Source organism: Delphinapterus leucas, chromosome 9, assembly GCF_059928025.1.
Source record: "Delphinapterus leucas isolate spDelLeu-1000000601 "Yukka" chromosome 9, BTC_Dleu_Yukka2, whole genome shotgun sequence".
Taxonomy (NCBI): Eukaryota; Metazoa; Chordata; class Mammalia; order Artiodactyla; family Monodontidae; genus Delphinapterus; species Delphinapterus leucas.
In genome coordinates, this window is record NC_143137.1 from 87,550,428 (window position 1) to 87,572,430 (window position 22,003).

Here is a 22,003-nt window from a genome sequence, read left to right on the forward strand (position 1 = left end):
AAAAAGAGAAATTAGATACCTACTTGCATTGTACACAAAAATCTACTCCATATGAATTAAGGACTTAACTGTGAAAAGCAAAAATTTAACTTTTAGAAGAAAATATAACCTAAGAAAAGGGAAAGATTTATTGAACAAAACACAGAAATCATAAAGGAAATAAAGTCAACTAGACTTTTTTCTGTTCATGAAAATATTCCATAAAGAAAGCTAAAAGCCACAAGCTGGGAGAAAATATTTGTTAACTTTATTAGTGGTAAAGGATAACAATACAGAATATGTAAGAACTCTTGAAAATCAATTTCCTAAAAGCCAAAAAAAAAGAAAATGGAAAAATCAAACAAAAGACATGTATAGGAATTTAATAGAAAAGGAAACGAATGGCAGACATATGAAAAGATACTCAACTTCATTAGTAATTTAAAAATGTTAATTGCACAATGATAATGTCCATTTTATTGGCATAAATTTAAAGCACTAGTATGATTTATAGCAATAGGGTTTCTTATACTGTTAATAAAAGTAAAATTTGGTATAATCACTTCAAAATATAATTTGGCATTATTTTGTAAAATTGAGCATTTGCATACACTAAATAAATTCATCAATTCTATTTCTAGGTATAACGCTTGAGAAATTCTTGCCCATAAGCACCAAAAACCATGTACAAGAATGGAAAATACCAATATTTATCAAAGGAGAATAGATAAATAAATTGTGGATTTATTTATGTGGATAATTAACTTATTAAATTGATGAATTAATACTACTATAAGTATGGAAATGAATAAACATAAGTTACAAATATCAACATAAATGATTATTATATTAGATATATACTTTTGAGTGGGAAAAAAAACAGATACACTACGGCTTCATTTTTATAAATCTCAAAAACAAAGGAAAACTAAACTGTTGAGTGATAAATATCTATATGGTAAAACTATAAAGTTGTAAAAAGTACAGAAATGATAAAAACAAATCTCATGATTGTGATTACTTCTGGAGAGTTGGGAGGGATTATAATCAAGGAAAGGTATACAGGCAATTTCAATAGTTCCAGATCTTAATTGAGTGGAATGCATGCATATATATAGATATATTTCAATGAAGATGTCAGCATTTTAAGAAAAAACAAGTTTTTAGATGAAAGCACTAACTGAATCTTTAAAATATACTTGACCATGCATCAACAGTAAATATTATTTTCTCTTAAACTAGAAGTAAATCTATATCTGTTAGAAATAATGCGGCCAAACAATGTGAATCTGAAGAATTTTGTTGCCAACACTTTATAGCAAGTATATGAGCCAAAGTGATTTAAGTTTGTAAAAATGCAAAATAGTATAAACAAAACTTGAGCTATACCAGATTTGAACATCTAGTGAGAATAACATTCATACTAAGTTTTCTGCATTGTGTCCTTTTTGCATTCATTTTTCACTTTTGTTAAAGATTCAAAACATACATATATATCATATTTTTGTATCAAATATTATCTAATGAAATAAGATAAAACAAATTGAATATTTTAAAAGATAACTTGACAGTTGTGCGGAAAACACAGTAGAAGCAGGGACATTGGGGGAAGGCTACTGCAGTAGTCAAGGTAAGAGAAGGTGGTGGCTTCAACTAGAAGAGGCAGTGAAGATGGAAAGAGGTGGATAAATTTGGGATGATGTTGCAGATTGGGTTTCCTGGGAAGCTGACTCTGAGAAAGATCAGGGTGAAGTAAGTGTATAATTCGGGGCTCTTAGCATCAACACCCTTGACAGGGAAATAAAAGGGAAAGGAAGGGAGCAGGTTGGGCAGAAGGAGAAGTTGGGCTGTGATGCAGTCTCAGTGAAGGCCTTAGCAGAGTCATCCTGTGTTAGGAGTCCGGCCTCAAGCATCAGTCACTGTACATGGTTTGCTTACCCCCAGGAAAGGGGTGTGACCTTGAATGTGGTGGCTCTCTTCAGGTGAGGGCAATTTCCAGAGAGGGCAGAGTGGCTGTGAGTTGGCAACACATCCAGCAGCTGTGGGCATAAGTCCCCTAGTCCCCTCTGAGGGGCACGTCACAGCATCTAGTACAGATATGTGTTGGGGGAATAGGAGACTTGCTGATGGATTGAATGTGGAAGATGAGGAAAGAGAGCTACTGATTTTTTGCTCTGAGAGCAGATGGTGGTGCCATTCATTGACATAGGAAGAAGGGGAGGAGGAAGAGGTTTAGGAGATGGAAATCCAAAAACTCTTTTCTGTGATGTTGAAGTTCAAGATGCTTATAAAAATTCAAGAGGAGATGGCAAGTTAGATAGGCAGTTAGATGTAGACACGTGGACTCCTAAGGAGAAGTCCAGGGTAGAAAACAAAACAAAACAAAACAAATTTAGTAGACATGGCAAATAGATGACTTTTAAAGCTCTGAGACTGGATATGATCATTTAGGAAGATTGTACAAATAGAGAAGAGGACCCTGACGAAGCCCAAACCACGCTGACTTTAGAAGTGGGGCAGAGGGACTTCCCTGGTGGTCCAGTGGTTAAGAATCCACCTTCCAATGCAGGGGACGTGGGTTTGATCCCTGGGTGGGGAACTAAGATCCCACATGCTGCAGGGCAACCAAGCCCACGTGCCGCAACTACTGAGCCTGCACACCACAACTAGAGAGCCCACATGCCACAACTAGAGAGCCCACATGCTCTGGAGCCCCTGTGCCACAGCTAGAGAGAAGCCTGCATGCTGCAACAAAGAGCCTGTGTGCCACAGTGAAAGATCCTGCATGCCACAACTAAGACCTGATGCAGCCAAAAATAAATAAACAATATTTTTTTTAAATTGAACTCATCTTTTTTTTTAAAGACTAGTTTTTGTAAGTCAATTTATTTTTTTAAAGTATCATTTTAACTATTTATTTATATTTATTTTTGGCTGCATTGGGTCTTCGTTGCTGCACACAGGCTTTCTCTAGTTGCGGCAAGCGGGGGCTACTCTTCGTTGTGGTGCATGGGCTTCTCATTGCAGTGGCTTCTTCTGTTGCGGAGCACGGGCTCTAGGCACGTGGGTTTCAGTAGTTGTGGCTCGCGGGCTGTAGAGCACAGGCTCAGTAGTTGTGGCACACGGGCTTAGTTGCTCCGCGGCATGTGGGATCTTCCCGGACCAGGGCTCGAACCCATGTCCCCTGCATTGGCAGGCGGATTCTTAACTACTGCGCCATCAGGGAAGCCCCAAAACTGAACTCATCTTAAAAAAAAAAAAAAAAGAAGTGGGGCAGAGGATAGGAGCCAACAAAGAAGACTAAGAGGAACTCATGACATGGGGTATAATGGAAGCCAAGTTCTGGGGAAAAAGTATTTCAAGAAGCAAAGAGTAATTAAGTGTCAAATGCTGCTGAAAGGTCAGGTAAGACAAAGCAGAGAGGAGACCACTGGATTTGGAAATTACGGGGGTAACGTGTCATTGGCAAAACAGTCTTTGTGAAATGATAGAAATAAAATATGAGCAGTGAATTAGGGAAGAGAGTTGAAATTGAGGAGGTGGAGGCAGCAATATAGACAACTTTTACAAGAAGTCAGTCATAGCCATTTGAATCTGAGACTAGAATTGGTTGCTAGCTTTTTGAGTTTCTCAAGATAAGATGGAATTTTTTATAATATCAATTGTCCAATAAGTTGGTACATTGTTCAACACAGTGCAGACCAACATTGTGAGGATCGAAAATACATCTAGGAGTCAGGTTCAGCCAGTGGGTTATGAGTTTCTGACTTCCATCAAGAAAGCGAACTCTCGGGCTTCCCTGGTGGCGCAGTGGTTGAGTCCGCCTGCCGATGCAGGGGACACGGGTTCGTGTCCCGGTCCGGGAAGATCCCACATGCCGCGGAGCGGCTGGGCCTGTGAGCCATGGCTGCTGAGCCTGCAAAAAAAAAAAAAGAAAACGAACTCTCAAAAAGTAAACTATTGTAAATATCGTGGTAGAGCATGCTCCAGGACAGGTGAGTGAGTACAGGAAACTTGTGGAGGCTAGAATGCGTAGAAAATTGGGGAAGGTTCACTTAAAATGACCCCGGAGAGGAAGGCAAGCCTCAGATGGACTTTCTCAACGTCAAGATTGAAGGAGGAGGAAGAAAAAATGGCTGGCAAACGCTTGAGGCCAAATCACCTATCCTCCGACGTAGCATTTATCAGCACTAACACTTATATTCTGATTTCCGTGTGGCCCTCTCATTGATGTTATTTAGGTCCGAGAGCCAGATTGTCAATGGCTTTTCATTTCAGCTACTTTGAAGTTTGGACTTTATTCTGCAGACAATAGGAAACCATTGAAAGTTTTTGAATAGGGGAAAGATATATAATCAAAGTGAGTTTTTAACAGGATTATTTCTTCAGCAGTGAGCAGGATGGAGTCAAGCAAGGCTAGGTTAGATGCAGAAAGTCCATGTAGGAGATTTTTCTGGTTGTGGAAATGGAGAGTAAGAGATGAAGATTGATGGGTGTGGGGCATTAGAAAACAAAGACAATGCACAGTCTACATTAGTGTGTGTGTGTGTGTGTGTGTGTGTGTGTTGGGGGAAGGGAGGAAGGGTGACAGTGGGGTTGTGTGGGCTGACATGTCAAAAGCAATAATAGCCAATATATGGATGGCACCATATAGCCTACAAGTGCTTTCACACCCATTATCTCATTCGCCCTCACCACACCTTTGTGAGCTATTATTATGCCCATTTAACAAATGTGGAATCTGAGGCTCAGAGAGGTTAAATGATTTGCCCATAAGGTCACAAGATGTTCTTGACCATGGGTGTCCTCACTGCCTGTTTTGACAATGGCTTTCAGATACACTTAGGCTCTTGATGGCGTGTGGGCGGGAGTCAGCCTGTGTTTGCCTTTCGAAAGGCATGTCCTGAAATTTCAGTTTCTTGGAGGGATTGGCTGGATTCCACTTCTTTGATGCTGGTTCCCTGTGAACTTTCTAAAAGAGACTATAATTTACATATGACAGCTGGAGAGAAAAAAAGAAAGAATCCATTTCTAAGTTAGTTTTCCATTTTGACTCCAGGCGTTCTCTGAAATGAAACATTAATTCTCTCTCCTAGGCAGGGTAACAGTTAGATCATTAAAATTCTCATCCTGAAAAAAAAAAAAAAATTCTCATCCTGGTGAGAGCCAAACCTTGGTGAACTGAGATGAGAAAATGCATTTACCTGTCTTCTCACTGCCTGCCATGCACTCTCTCAAGTAAAAAGCTAGGAATTCCCTTCTAATGGGTGAGATCTGTTTCATTATCTCAACCGCAAGTCCATACGCCCAGGGGCTCAGATGTCAAACCAACCTAGGGGGTCAATTCTAGCTTCCTGAATTACTTAAATACTGGCTTTTTCTCTGGCATTAACTGAAAGGAACTTCCCCAAGGACTAAATTGACAGCTGTATTTTCAATTATGGACTAAAGGCTGCTTCTTATCCAAACCAAGATGGCCGACTGAAAGAATCCCAGAAGTATGTGGATGTGATGTTACCTTGCTGATGGACTTTCTCAAGTCAAAACATTTACTTAAAACTTTGTCTTCTTCCAAAGCAGGAATTTCTAAAACTTTAGAAGCAGCTTTCCTTATAAAAGCCTTTACACTTTTCAGGTCTTTTAACTTTAAAAAGCTTGTGAATTTTCTTCTAGGTGATTAAAAGCCATTTTGAATTAAATACAGTTGCCCTGATCTTGTCAAAAATGATGGTGCTTTCCTAGAGCTTAATTTACTATACAGAGTTAGAAAGCAGTTGAATTTTTAAAAATTGATTTATACTGCCATCTAGTGATACATTTCATTGCAAATTTCAACACCCTAGAGTACATTTTGGTAGGTCTGCTAGGTTACCCTTAAAAACTTCGTAGAATCGAGGATTTATGCTTCCAAATAGAAAGCAAACTAGCTCCTCTACACAGCGTACAAGGCCCCTCTCATATACAAAGGCTAAGAAAAAATTTTAACGGAGATGTAGAAGGGAGCTCCCAACAGAGGTCCTGTTAAACCACAGAGGCTTCTTACATTAGCTTTTTCACTTATATCTTTGATTTTTATTGTAATTATCCCACATAAGCTGTTTATTTCTTCTAGGCAAATAAATTCAATCCTGGCTGACTAATTTAATGGTCACTCTATCTGAAAAAGTAGAATTGCGTACAGGTTAAACATATGGGAGCTACCATGATGTTGTCCAGGTTCAAATCCTAGCTCAGAATCTGCAATCTGTGTGCCCTTGGAGAGTTATAAAACACCCCCATGGGCTTCCCTGGTGGCACAGTGGTTAGAAATCCGCCTGCCAATGCAGGGGACACGGGTTCAATCCCTGATCCGGGAAGATCCCACATGCCACGGAGCAACTAAGCCCGTGCACCACAACTACTGAGCCTGCGCTCTAGAGCCCGCGAGCCACAGCTACTGAGCCTCTGTGCCACAACTACTGAAGCCTGCACTCCTGGAGCCTGTGCTCGGCAACAAGAGAAACCACCACAGTGAGAAGCCCTGTGCACCGCAACAAAGAGTAGCCCCCACTCGCCACAACAAGAGAAAAGCCCGTGCGCAGCAACGAGACCCAACACAGCCAAAAATATAAATAACTTAATTAATTAAAACACCCCCATGCCTCAGTTTCCTTATCTATAAAAGAGGGATAATAATCAAATCTACCTCACAGAGTCATGCAAAAGACACTATACTCAGCACAGAAACTAGCACGAAGTAAGTGCTCAGTGGAAACACAAGGTACCATTATATTGGTGGATCACAGGCAGCCTAATTTGCATAGCCACTGAGGATGCAGAGATAGAAGAACAGCTCCCTGTCCCATACCCTTAGCAAATAGATCTTTGGACACAATGAAGACCCAAGGTCAGGTCTCTGGATACTAGAATTATTATATGATCCAGCAATTCTAGGTAAATACCTAAAAGAATTGAAAACAGAGACTCAAAGAAATTTTGTATTATTCACAATAGCCAAAAGGTGGAAACAACCCAAATATTCATCAGCAAATGCATAGATACACAAAATGAGTTATACACACATTAACGGAACACTATTCATCCTTAAGAAGGAATGAAATTCTGATACATGCTGCGATGTGGATGACCTTGGAAACATTATGCTAAGTGGAATAAGTCAGACACAAAAGGATAAATGCTGTCTGATTCCGCAATATATGAGTTACCTAGAATAGTCAAATTCACAGAGACAGAAAGTAGAATGGTGGTTACGGGGGGCTGGAGGAAGGGGGCAAAGGGGAGTTATTGTTTAATGGTTACGGAGTATCAGTTTGGAATGATGAAAAAGCTCTGGATATGAAATAGTGATGATGGTTGCACAACAATGAGACTTAAAATGGTTAAAATGGACTGTGGAAAACAGTATGGAGTTTTCTCAAAAAACTAAAAATAGAACTACCATATGACCCAGCAATTGCACTCCTGAGTATATATCCAAAAAAAGCAAAAACACTAATTCAAAAAGATACAGGCACCCCAATGTTCATAACAGCATTATTTACAGTTGCCAAGACATGGAAACAACCTAAGTGTCTGTCAACAGATGAATGGACAAAGAAGATGTGGTATATTTTATACAATGAAATACTATCGGCCATAAAAAAGGATGCATTTTTGCCATTTGCAACAACATGGATGGACTTGGAGGGCATTATGCTAAATGAAATAAGTCAGAGAAAGACATACTGTATGATATCACTTATACGTGGAATCTAAAAAAATACAACAAACTAGTGAATATACAAAAAAGGAAGCAGACTCAGAGATATATATAGTGTTTACCAGTGGGGAGAGAGAGAGGAGGGAGGGGCAGTATAGGAGTAAGAGGTAAAAACAATTATGTATAAAATAAGCTACAAGTATATTTTGTGCAACAGAGGGAATATAGCAAATAGTTTATAATAACTATAAGTGGAGTATAATCTTTAAAAATTGTGAATCACTCTATTGTACACCTGTAACGTATATGATATTTTACATCAACTACACTTCAATTTTAAAAATTAATAAAAAAAAAAAGAAGAGATAAACCAGGCTGGAATAGGCAATGTGCTGGGAGATATTGAGAAGGTGTTTCTTGAACTGGCCTTAAGACTGTGCCAGCTTTAAATGATCTGGGAGGAGAAAGGAGGGATCACGTGGGAGGACCCAGCCTGTTCTGAGCATGTGGGGGAATTGGAAGGACAACCTTCACATCTTCTTGCCACAAAGACTCTGCCACCAATAATGATTCCACTTGGTTAAATAAGAAATAATAGAACAAATAATAATAATGGCTAACCTTAGGTAGTGCTAAAGACTTTGTGTTTATTACCTTGCTTAACCCTCATAATAACATCATGAGGTAGAACTGTAGTTATCAACCCATTCTGAAGCTCAGAATGTTTAAATTCCTTGCCCAAGACCATGTGCTAGAGAAAAACAAAGCTCCAGACCCTGGGCTCTTCACTGCTGGTTTAAACTACCACTGGTTAATGAATGACACATTTTTCACTCTACTTAACATTTTCCCACCACCTAGATAACCAAACAGAAAGGTAAACTAATTTTAAATTAGCTCCAGTTAATATTAAATCAACAAAGTATTATCTGAATTAGTCTCAAAGTAATGATTCTTAATCTTTGGGGGTCAGGGTCCCCTTTGAATATCTGACAACAATTAAAGCCCTTCATCCATATACACACAAAGTTTGCATAGAATTTCAGGGACTCCCTGAAGCCCAGGAGGAGCCCTAAGTTAACATTTCTTGACTTCACTCTTCCCGAGCCAAATAAAACCCCTCCAAGTGCAAGTGGTGTGGGCGTCACACCGGGTCCCAACTCCTCCCATTAGCACAGATCATCAAGGGTGCTGGGGCAGCTGCTCTGCCTACACACATAATCAGATCATAAACTGTCTTCAACCATATTTGTTCTGTTGAATAAGCATTTGAGTTCTTGGCAAGCGTCATGGTCTGGGAATGCTGATGCTTTCATTCTGCCTGTGTGAAGGGGAGCAGGCTGTGGGTAGACCGTCTGGAGGAAGACTGTGTGACCAGATATTGTTGCTGCCGCCCCACATACTGTCAGGTGCCACTAGCTGCTGGGGTGGTCAGAAGCCACTTCCAGCCTAGGGGCCAAGAAAAAAAAGCAAACAGAATCAACCTAACTGCCATCCTGGAACAGTCCTGCCCCATGTGTATTGGAGAAGATCAAAAGCATAATAAATAGTTCCCTTTCCCCTCACTCTTGAGTCTAGCCGCTGTGTTTTTCTTCTCTCTAATTTTCTTCTATGCGAGGAACAAAACACAGACAATATGGTATAATGTTAAAAAATCTTTATAATGTTTATAAATATATAATGTTTAGGAGACAGATGTAGGTTTAAAGCCTAGCTTCACCACTTACTCGGGCAAGTTACTCAGCATCTCTGAACCTCTGATTTCCTTTTTTTTTTTTTTTTAATATTTATTTGGCTGCACTGGGTCTTAGTCTTGGCATGTGGGATCTTCGTTGTGGCATGGGGGATCTTTAGTTGTGGCCATGCGGGATCTTTAGTTGCAGCATGTGGGATCTAGTTCCCTGACCAGGGATAGAACCCAGGCCCCCTGCACTGGGAGAGCAGAGTCTCAGCCACTGGACCACCAGGGAAGTCCCCGAACCTCTGATTTCTGTTTTAGAAAATGTTGACACGAATGTTTATATTACAGAATTGTTGTGAGGATTAAGTAAGGCAATACACTTACATTCCTGGTACATAATAAGTACTTAATAAGCAGCTACTAAACCACACCTCATGGTATTTATATTTCTGGCTATCAAGTTTCCACTGAGATTAATAACCCTGTTAATCTGTGTGTTTAAGTCCTTGAATATCAAGAGCTATTGTGATCTCAAGGAAATATAAAAGAGCCATACATCCTAAACCCAATCGTTCAGAAGCTATAACTGCTTTCTCAGCTTTCTCTTCATTCCTGGCACAGAGCTTGGTGAACAACTGAATGGTGGCAGGTACATGTGGGCCAGAAGTTACTCTGGGAGAGCCAGGATTACCTTAAGAAATTAGCAAGTGGAGCAGACATCCTGTTCACTGTCAGAAGACAAGGTCACTGTTAAATCGTAACTTCCTTGACGAGCACACTGTGTGCGGGAGAGGCTCGGTCTTCAGAAGTTTTCTGCAATCCTCTGGTTCCCTGAAAGGAGTTGTCTCCAAAGCACCTCTGGGCAAGCTCTTCCTCTCTTAGCTTGGACGTAAGGAAAGACCTTGGGGAAATCAGCTGGACTTACTTACATCCTAAATCTTTAAAGCAAACAAACAAAAAAGAATTTGAATTTACAATGAAAGACACACAATAGCCTTAAAGACTTAACAAAATAGAACCCGGGATTGAGGGAATAAAGGAGAAGCAGATGCGATAACCCTAAAGTATACCTCAGTTGTAAATTTCACTCTGCACTTCCCGAACAAAATGAGAGACAGTAGGTTTCATAGCTCTAATCAGAAGAAAATAAAATGCCATTTGTAGGGGGAGATACAGCTCTTTCCTGGTACTAAAACCTGGTGAGAATTTCTCATACAGTGGAACATACATCAAGAGCTGGAGTCATGCCCGGTACTGTCCTCACAACTGTTTTACAGTAAATAAACAGTTTTCCTGTAGCTATTTATTATAGTGACCTGAGATAAAACACTACCTCAAGGGAGATGATCAGACAACGCCAGAATGTGGGACATTCCAATGTGGCCTAGTGTCTTCAAAACGTCAGTGTCATGGAAAGAAAAGGTGGTGGTGGGGAAATGTTTAAGACGAAAAGAGGCAAGATACTGAAGAGACAGAACCATTTTCAATGTATGACTTTTGGTTGGTGAAGAAGATCATTGTAAGACATTTTGGTGGTAGTCTAAGAATCATGAATATGGACTGATTATATATTAGATGATATAGGAAATTATTGTTAGATATGGTAATGGCATGGTGGCTGTGTAAAAGAATGTCTTTTTATTTATCATTTATTTGTAGAAGTGCATCCTGAAATATTTAAAGGTAACTTTGAAATGGTTCCTACACACACACATGCACAAAATGATATTTGACAAAATGTTAACCAGTATTGAATTTAGTGAGGGATACATGGATCAGCATATATTCTATTATGTGTTTGAATATTTTCACAGTAAGAAGTGAGAAAAAGAAAAAGACCCCGAGTAGCCAAAGCAATCTTGAGAAAGAAAAATGGAGCTGGAGGAATCAGGCTCCCTGACTTCAGACTCTACTACAAAGCTAAAGTAATCAAGACAGTATGGTACTGACACAAAAACAGAAATATAGATCAATGGAACAGGAGAGAAAGCCCAGAGATAAACCCACGCACATATGGTATCTTACCTTGGATAAAGGAGGCAAGAATAGACAATGGAGAAAAGACAGCCTCTTCAATAAGTGGTGCTGGGAAAACTGGACAGCTACATGTAAAAGAATGAAATTAGAACACTCCCTAACACTGTATACAAAAATAAACTCCAAATGGATTAAAGACCTAAATGTAAGGCCAGACACTATAATACTCTTAGAGGAAAACATAGACAGAACACTCTATGACATAAATCACAGCAAGATCCTTTTTGACCCACCTCCTAGAGAAATGGAAATAAAAACAAAAACTAATGGGACCTAATGAAACTTAAAAGCTTTTGCACAGCAAAGGAAACCATAAACAAGATGAAAATACAACCCTCGGAATGGGAGAAAATATTTGCAAATGAAGCAACAGACAAAGGACTAATCTCCAGAATATACAAGCAGCTCATGCAGCTCAATATCAAAGAAACAAACAACCCAATCCAAAAATGGGCAGAAGACCTAAACAGACATTTCTCCAAAGAAGATATACAGACTGCCAACAAACACATGAAAGGATGCTCAACATCAGTAATCATTAGAGAAATGCAAATCAAAACTACAATGCAATATCATCTCACACCAGTCAGAATGGCCATCATCAAAAAATCTACAAACAGTAAATGCTGGAGAGGGTGCGGAGAAAAGGGAACCCTCGTACACAGTTGATGGAATGTAAATTGATACAGCCACTATGGAGAACAGTATGGAGGTTCCTTAAAAAACTAAAAATAGAACTACCATACGACCCAGCAATCCCACTACTGGGCATATACCCTGAGAAAACCATAATTCAAAAAGAGTCATGTACCACAATGTTCATTGCAGCTCTATTTACAATAGCCAGGACATGGAAGCAACCTAAGTGTCCATTTACAGACGAATGGATAAAGAAGATGTGGCACATATATACAATGGAATATTACTCAGCCATAAAAAATGAAATTGAGTTATTTGTTGTGAGGTGGATGGACCTACAGTCCGTCATACAGAGTGAAGTAAGTTAGAAAGAGAAAAACAAATACCATATGCTAACACATATATATATATGGAATCAAAAAACAAAAATGCTTCTGAAGAACTTAGGCGCAGGACAGGAATAAAGATGCAGACGTAGAGAATGGAGTTGAGGACACGGGGAGGGGGAAGGGTAAGCTGGGACGAAGTGAGAGAGTGGCATGGACATATATACACTACCAAATGTAAAATAGATAGCTAGTGGGAAGCAGCCGCATAGCACAGGGAGATCAGCTCGGTGCTTTGTGACCACCCAGAGGGGTGGGATAGAGAGGGCGCGAGGAAGACGCAAGAGGGAGGAGATATGGGGATACATGTATACGTATAGCTGATTCACTTTGTTATACAGCAGAAACTAACGCACCATTGTAAAGTAATTATACTCCAATAAAGATGTTAAAAAAAAAAAGTGAGAAAAAGAACACATGGGGAGAAATCTCAGAGGAGCACATACCCTACGTTTGCCAGAGAAAAACGCCTGCAGACTGCCCTGGGTATACCAGGGTAGGAGGCATGAACTTGTTACGGACTGAATTATGTCTCCCCCCAGATTCATTATGTTGAAGTTTAACCCCCAAAACATCAGAATGTAAACATATTTGGAGATAGGCTCTAAAATGAGGTCATTAAGAAGGGCCCGAATCCAATATGACTGGAATCCTTATAAGAAGAGAAGATTTGGACATAGACACATACAGGCAAGGTGATGTGAAGACGCAGGGATAAGACAGCTGTCTAGGAGCCAACAAGAGAGGCCTGGAACAGATCCCTCAGAAGGAACCAACCCTGTTGGCACCTTGGTCTGGAACTTCTAGCCTCCACAACTGTGATAAAATAAATTCCTGTTGTTTAAGCCACAAAGTCTTTGGTACTGGGTTAAGTCAGCCCTAGCAAACTAATAGAGAACACCTTGATTTGCCACCAAAGCCCAGGAAGCTTTTCCTGTATCCCCACCCAGCCCTCTCCCCCTGACACTGTAATCTGGACACTGTATAGTCTATACTGGGCAGAGCAGGACTGCAAGGCTCATCAGGAGGTAGTTGCCCTGAGCAGACTTGGATTGTAGCTGCTCAGAGGCACATACTCCCCAGCCCAGAGACTGGCATCTGAGTGCTGCAGTCCAAGTCTGACACGTATTGGTCCTTTACCTTTGTGGGTTTTCTGTCTTAAAAGTTAAGAAATCGGGCTTCCCTGGTGCCACAGTGGTTGAGAATCCGCCTGCCGATGCAGGGGACACGGGTTCGTGCCCTCGTCCGGGAAGATCCCACATGGCGCGGAGTGGCTGGGCCCCGTGAGCCATGGCCGCTGAACCTGCGCGTCTGGAGCCTGTGCTCCACAACGGGAGAGGCCACAACAGTGAGAGGCCCGCGTAACAAAAGAAAAAAAAAAGTTAAGAAGCTGTGTGTGTTTGTGTGTGTGTGTGTGTGTGTGTGTACGTGTACGCATGCACACATGTATTGGGGAAGAGGGAATCTAGCTTTAAAAGCCCTGTAGCTAATATTTATTTATTCTAATGAATATTTAATATTTAGAATTACAATTGATATTCAGGTGGTGTGCTGCCATACTCGACTGTTAAAGTATTTAAGTAACTTCACGCTGGTGGATAAATAGCATTACCTTCCTCATCACCCCAGCTCCTCTCTGGAGACTCCCCACAGTCCAGCAGCTAATGAGTTAATGCCTGGCACCAGAAGGTGCTCCAGAACCTGCTCCAGCAGTCTTGCCCTCCACTCTGGTAGGAACATCTGTCTCTGCCCATACTAGCTGTTAACATGTTTTTCCAGTCCATCTCTCTTAGTGCGCCCTCAGCTCCCAGCACTGTCCTCTAAATTCTTTATGATGCATTATTTCACGACAGCTCCAAAGCATATTAGTCTTTCTCTTTACATATGAAGAAACTGAGGGTCAGAGAAATTAAAGTAGTGCAGGGACACAGGCAGAGTTCATAACCACTGCTCCCCATTTTCTGACTGTACCCCCTGGAACTGGTATGTCAGAATTCTTTTCTCCTTAGAAGAAAAAGCAGAGCAGTCAAGAAGAGTTCAGAGGCTGCAGCCCAAGGTCCTGGGGAGTCTGGGTTTTCTCGGGGCTCCCGTTTTCTCCAGGTCAGATCTCCCCAGATAAAAACACTGATATAGGTGCTGGGTCATAGTAAAAACACATGTAGAACAAGCTGTCCTGTAACCAAACAGCTTCTAAAGCTGCACAGCGATTCCAGGCTCTCCTCACTGCAGGCAATACGGAAACAGAAGAGGACCTCTCACCTGCAGCCGTGGTGCCCCTTGGAGGGCAAGGCAGGGCTGAACAGGTGGGTATGACCCACTTTAACCTTTCAAAGCAGTGGCAAAAGTCTGCACAGCTGTTCGAGGAACACCTGGACATTCTTTTGGCCCTGAGAGTTTTGCTGTAGGAACCTTGCACTCAAGTCCCTGACAGTGACCTGCCCACTTATGGGACACTCACTCGGGCCCTCTGGCCGTGCGGTACAGGAAGGCCCACCTCCTTTCACCCTGGCCCTGGCCCCCTGATTTCCTTGTGACCTTCTAACTTTGTTTCTGCCTTTCCCATGGCACTTAACCCCAGTGTGACCTGAAGACTCAATAACCCTAAAAACCAGTCCTGCTAACCAGCTGGCTTGGGTACAATAGCACTTGGAAAGCAAAGTCATGGGACTGAAACCAAAAGAAAACCTATTCATGAGAGAAGCAGCTGGCAGCTGGAAAACAGGAGAGAGAAAGAAAGGCCAGTCCCTACCTCCTACAGTACCCGATTAACTGGGGATTTCAGAGTAAGAGCCACTCAACCTGCCTGAGACCCCTCCCCTCTCCTAATGAAGGCAGCGATGCTTATCGGAGCCCCCCACCCCCACCCCCGCCATCCCCACATCCTTCCCAGCAGGGCTCAGGAAAGCAATCCTGCTGACAGGAGCTTTGAGATGGAAAGCAGTGAGGAGAGGGCGTGGGGAGGATCACGGCTGCCCTGGGCAGTCAAGAGATGCTCTTCATCTAAGGCTCCTTTCCTATTAAGCACCCACGAAATATTTCTGAGGACATATGTTAAATCATTTTAAATAACTGCTGATTGTATTCATTTAAAAATTTCACAAGTAGTGTATTTTCATTGAAGAAAACAGAGGGAAGAAAAGAGAGAGAAGTCACCCATAATACAACTAGGACATAACCACTTTCAACATTTAATGCATATATGTTTTCACTCAGAAAACTAGATATCACAGTATATATCCTCAACAATAGATCATAAACGTCTTTCCGTGTCCGTGTAACCACTTCTTCCACTCCCTTTTAGTGACCGCAGCGTGTTTTATTGTGTGGATAAAAGGTAGTGGTTTAAGCCCATCCCCTACTGCAGTTCATTTGGATTGTTTCTGATGGAAGTTAAATTCCTTTATGAAGTGGCAGACGCTGAGACCAGAGGGGATGATATCGCAGCCTTTTAAAGTTCTCAACCCCGTCATCCCCACCACCCAGACTGCTTGGCATTTTGAACACTGTGTTCCCTTATAGTCAACCTCAGGATGTTTCCAGATGTTTTGCTGCATGATCCCCATCCAGAAACAGGTGTGGTAGGAGCCCCAGCCTCATCTCTTACATGGGCTTCCCCCTCTTAGCCCTCAGAGATAACAGATCACAGCTGAGGCAAATCTATACACAAAGGAGATGAGAAGCTTTCATAAGGAGACAAAAGTTGTATCTTATGCATTTCAGAGGGAGAAAAGCCAGGACCTAGGAACTGAATACAAGTGTCTATTTTGCCCCAAAGGGGGGTTGCCAGTGTCAGAGGCGTTCTGTGGGTGCTGAGCCAGCTTTGGGCTGATGCTGTCCGATATCTGTTTTACACCCTGCAATCTCTTGAAGTCTCCTTCATATTGCTTGAACGTCTTTCCCTTTTCTCATTTCCTCACTGTGACGTCAAGAACACCCTTGAGACCACAGAGTACCTTTAAATGACTAAGATACAGCTTCTGAGGAAAAAAGGAACGAGGAGGGGTCAGGGGAGGCCACTCCTGCTTTTGGCAATTGAAGGGAGGTGGGAGGACGGGGGAGCCTCCCCCTTCCGGAAGGACATGTCTGGACACAGCAGGACAGCCACACCCTGACTTCCCCATTTCCTGCTCTTGATGGTACCCACCCTCTCCAAACTGCCCAGACTTGAAAAGCTGAAGCCACCTCTGTCTTCTCTTTTCCTCCCACACCTAAGTGTCAAGTTCTGTGGGCTCTTTCTTCCCACTTCCCCACTCCCATCCCTTCCTTTGCATTTCCACAGCAACTGCCCTAACTCAGGCCTCTCCCCAGCTTCCTACAAGTCCTCACCTTCTCTACTCCACCATCTTAACCCCTCCTAGCCCATTCTTACCGACCGGATTCATGTTCCTAATCAGTGATTTGCGTTATGTTGTGCTCCTGCTGCAAAACTCCCCATGGACCCCATGGCCTGGCAGGAAAAGACCACCACAACTAGGCTTTGTCCTGCTCTCCCACCCTGTTCTCACCCTAGCTGCTTCCGTCGTCCACTTCCATGCAATCCAGTCTTCCCTGGAAGGCCCACCTTTCCCTGGAATTCCACCCCCGGAATGCCCAACCTTTCTCATCTTTGCCTTTGGAATCAGAATGACCCTTGGAAGCGAATCTCCATGAACCTTTCACTTACCTCTGAGCCACAAGAAAGTACTCCTCTTCTATGGCTTTATTCTCTGTACCTTTCTCTGTCCTGTATTTTACTATCTTGTTAATGTCTTATCTCTCCTACTGAATTACATTTCCTAAAGGGCAGGGGCCTGAGTTTTGTTGGTCACTGTATTGCCTGCAGCCCCAGGGAATTCTGAGTTTGTGTGAGCTGGTTTTGTAATTACGGGCAATTATCCTGGCAGCTCTGTTGGATACACTACAGGCTTGAAGACATGGTCCCTGGCCCTGGAAGGCTCAGAGGCTCACCCACCTTCTAGATTCCTAGGTATGAGGACAGATGCCCACACTTGCCAAAAGAGCTTAGGCTGGTGTTATAGACTGAATTGTGTCCCCCCCCAAAATTCACATGTTTAAATCCTAACCCCTAGTACTCCAGAAGGTGACTTTATTTGGAGACGGGGTCTTTAGCAAGGTAGACAGGTTAGATGAGGTCATTAGGGTGGATCCAAATTCAATTTGATTGGGGTCCTTATAAAAAGGGGACATGTGGACCTCAAGACAGACAAGCAGAGAGCAAAAAATTATGTAAAGACACAGAAAAGACATCATCTATAAGGCAAGGAACTCCGGAGGCCACCAGAAGCTAGGACAGAGACCTGGAACAGGTCCTTCTCTCACAGCTCTTCGAAGGAACCAATCCTGCCCACACCTTGATTTCTGACTTCTAGCTTCCATACTGTGAGACAATAGTTTTCTTTTATGATAAAACACCCAGTCTGTGGTGCTTTGTTGGGGCAGCCCCAGCAAACTTATACATCTGGATGCCTGAGAAACGTGAGGAGAGCAAAGCCAAGTCATGGAGATGCTCTGGGCAGGAAGGCAGTGGGCCCTCAGCACCAATAGCCCATGCCATCAGCTGAGCCGAGGGCAAGGGCCAGCAGCTGGCCTGCCTGACACTGCTCTTTGAAGAGTGTTCTGCTTCTGTATTTGCACAGAGGAGGGCGGCATTAGGGATGGGGGCAGGAAACCACACTGAAGGGCAGACTGTCCTTCCAGGCTCCAGATGCTTCCAGCCCAACTCTTTTAAAATGAAAGAAATGGAAAGACATCATAAGCTCTGCAGAGACTCAGAGCTCTGCCCTGGAAACCCCTCCCTAATTACCACCTTCCACTGTGGCTCCTGGTGCCTCCCTCCTCCTCAGCAGGGGGCCAGGGATGTGGACATGCCTCTTCTCCTGACTCAAAGGGTCATTTCCTGAGCGCTCCTTACCAAAATATGCCTTCCCACCCTGGGGAGCCTCACCAGACACACTAATTGTATTAGGATTGATTGGATATAATTAAGTTCGCTGAGTGGAACTGCTCCCCATTAGCAGACAGGAAAACTAAGGTATGGTGGGCCTCACCTTCAGGCTGGCTGCTGGCAGGAAACAGATGCCAGAGCTTCTGCCCCACCTGGAGTCAGTCCCATAACCTCCCATAGTGAAGGTAGTAGGCAGGGGAAAGCAAGAGCAAAAGCAGTGAGCTCAGAAGGAAGTATGTGCCTGGGCCCCAGGACCGTGGAACAGCTATACCACCATATATATATAGCAAACATGCCACTATAAGAGCGAACACTTAGGCACCAGGGCCTTGCTCTGAGCACGCTAAGCCTGTGCTCCCCAGTACAGGAGCCACTGGCCACATGTGGTTACTAGACACTTGACATGTGGCTAGTCCTCCAAACTGAGATATGTTGTTACAGTGAAATACACACTGGACTTGGAAGACTTAGTATGAAAAAACGAATATAAATATTAATATTTTAAAAATACTGTTTACATGTTAAATGGATACTGTGTTTATATGCTGTGTTAAATAGATTATATTACTAAAACTAATTTCACTTATTTCTTTTTGCCTTTTTAAATATGGTGACTGGCTGGGACAACGTTAAATGTATGAACATTTACATTATAGGGGTCCCAGAGGAGAAGAGAGAGAGAAAGGACCCAAGAAAATATTTCCCATGTTAGGGAAGTCAAAAACTTCCCTAACATGAGAAAGGAAATAGCCACCCAAGTCCAGGAAGCACAGAGAGTCCTGGGCAGGATAAACCTGAGACACATAGTAATCAAAATTAATAAAAATTAAAGACAAAGAAAAATTATTAAAAGCAACAACGGAAAAACGACACATAACATACAAGGGAACTCCCATAAGGTTAACAGCTGATTTCTCAGCAGAAACTCTACAAGCCAGAAGGGAGTGGCATGATATATTTAAAGTGATGAAACAGAAGAACCTACAACCAAGATTACTCTACCCAGCAAGGATCTCATTCAGATTCAATGGAGAAATCAAAAGCTTTACAGAAAAGCATAAGCTAAGAGAATTCAGCACCACCAAACCAGCTCTACAACAAATGCTAAAGGAACTTCTCTAAGTGGGAAATACAAGAGAAGAAAAGGACCTACAAAAGTGAACCCAAAACAATTAAGGAAATGGTCATAGGAACATACATATTGATAATCACCTTAAATGTGAATGGATTAAATGCTGTAACCAAAAGACACAGGCTTGCTGAATGGATACAAAAACAAGACCCATATATATGCTGTGTACATGAGACCCACGTCAGACCTAGGGACACATACAGACTGAAAGTGAGGGGCTGGAAAAAATATTCCATACAAATGGAAATCAAAAGAAAGCTGGAGGGCTTCCCCGGTGGCACAGTGGTTGAGAGTCCACCTGCCAATGCAGGGGACACGGGTTCGTACCCCGGTCCGGGAAGATCCCACATGCCGCGGAGTGGCTGGGCCCGTGAGCCATGGCTGCTGAGCCTGCATGTCCGGAGCCTGTGCCCTGCAACGGGAGAGGCCACGACAGTGAGAGGCCCGCGTACCACAAAAAAAAAAAAAAAAAAAAGAAAAAGAAAGCTGGAGTAGCAATACTCATATCAGATAAAATAGACTCTAAAATACAGAACGTTACAAGAGACAAGGAAGAACACTACATAATGATCAAGGGATCAATCCAAGAAGAAGATATAACAATTATAAATATTTATGCACCCAACATAGAAGCACCTTAATATATAAGGCAAATGCTAACAGCTATAAAAGAGGAAGACGACAGTAACACAATAACATTTGGGGACTTTAACACCTCATTTACACCAATGGACAGATCATCCAAATAGAAAATTAATAAGGAAACACAAGCTTTAAATGACACGATAGACCATATAGATTTAATTGATATTTATAGGACATTCCATCCAAAAACAGCAGATTACATGTTCTTCTCAAGTGCGCAAGGAACATTCTCCAGGATAGATCACATCTTGGGTCACAAATGAAGCCTCAGTAAATTTAAGAAAATTGAAATCATACCAAGCATCTTTTCTGACCACAATACTATGAGATTAGAAATAAATTACAGGGAAAAAAGTGTAAAAAACACAAACACATGGAGGCTAAACAATATGTTACTAAATAACCAAGTGATCACTGAAGAACTCAAAGAGGAAATCAAAAAATACCTAGAGACAAATTACAACAAAAACACAACGATCCAAAACCTATGGGATGCAGCAAAAGCAGTTCTAAGAGGGAAGTTTATAGCAATACAATCCTACCTCAAGAAACAGGAAAAATCTCAAATAAACAATCTAACCTTACACCTAAAGGAACTGGAGAAAGAAGAACCCAAAAAAAGGCCCAAGTTAGAAGGAAAGAAATCATAAAGATCAGAGCAGAAATAAATGGAACAGAAACAAAGAAAACAGGAGCAAAGATCAATAAAACTAAAAGCTGGTTCTTTGAGAAGATAAACAAAATTGATAAACCTTTAGCCACACTCATCAAGAAAAAGAGGGAGAGGACTCAAATCAATAAAATTAGAAATGAAAAAGGAGAAGTTACAACAGACGCCACAGAAATACAAAGCATCATAAGAGACTACTACAAGCAACTCTGTGCCAATAAAATGGACAACTTGGAAGAAATGGACAAATTCTTAGAAAGGTATAACCTTCCGAGACTGAACCAGGAAGAAATAGAAAATATGAACAGACCAATCACAAGTAATGAAATTGAAACTGTGATTAAAAATCTTCCAACAGGGCTTCCCTGGTGGCGCAGTGCATCAACACTCCGCCTGTTGATGCAGGGGACGTGGGTTCGTGCCGGGGTCCGGGAAGATCCCACATGCCACGGAGCGGCTGGGCCCGTGAGCCATGGCTGCTGAGCCTGCACGTCCGGAGCCTGTGCTCCGCAACGGGAGAGGCCACAACAGTGAGAGGCCCGCGTACCACACACAAAAAAATCTTCCAACAAACAAAAGCCCAGGACCAGATGGCTTCACAGGTGAATTCCATCAAACATTTAGAGAAGAGCTAATACCCATACTTCTCAGACTCTTCCAGAAATTTGCAGAGGAAGGAACACTCCCAAACTCATTCTACAAGGCCACCATCACCCTGATACCAAAACCAGATAGAGATACTACAAAAAAAGAAAATTACAGACCAATATCACTGATGAATATAGACGCAAAAATCTTCAACAAAATACTAGCAAACAGAATCCAGCAACACATTAAAAGGATCATACACCATGATCAAGTGGGATTTATCCCAGGGATGCAAGGATTCTTCAGTATATGCAAATCAATCAATGTGATACACCATATTAACAAACTGAAGAATAAAAACTATATGATCATCTCAATAGATGCAGAAAAAGCTTTTGACAAAATTCAACACCCATTTTTGATAAAAACTCTCCAGAAAGTGGGCATAGAGGGAACCTACCTCAACATAAAAAAGGCCATATACAACAAACCCAAATCAAACATCATTCTCAATGGTGAAAAACTGAAAGCATTTCCTCTAAGATCAGGAACAAGACAAGGATGTCCACTCTCACCACTAGTATTCAACATAGTTTTGGAAGT

At 42.0% G+C, this 22,003-nt stretch overlaps 1 long non-coding RNA gene across 1 annotated transcript; it reads right to left on the bottom strand.

Annotated features, from left to right (window-relative positions):
- Nucleotides 1-84: 84 nt before the first annotated feature.
- On the bottom strand, nt 85-15,046 carry LOC149748447 (uncharacterized). Its single transcript, XR_016394375.1, has 2 exons — nt 10,051-15,046; nt 85-3,895 (listed from the first exon to the last, which is right to left on the bottom strand). It is a non-coding gene; the product is annotated as an uncharacterized LOC149748447 (long non-coding RNA).
- Between the last annotated feature and the right edge of the window lie 6,957 nt (nt 15,047-22,003).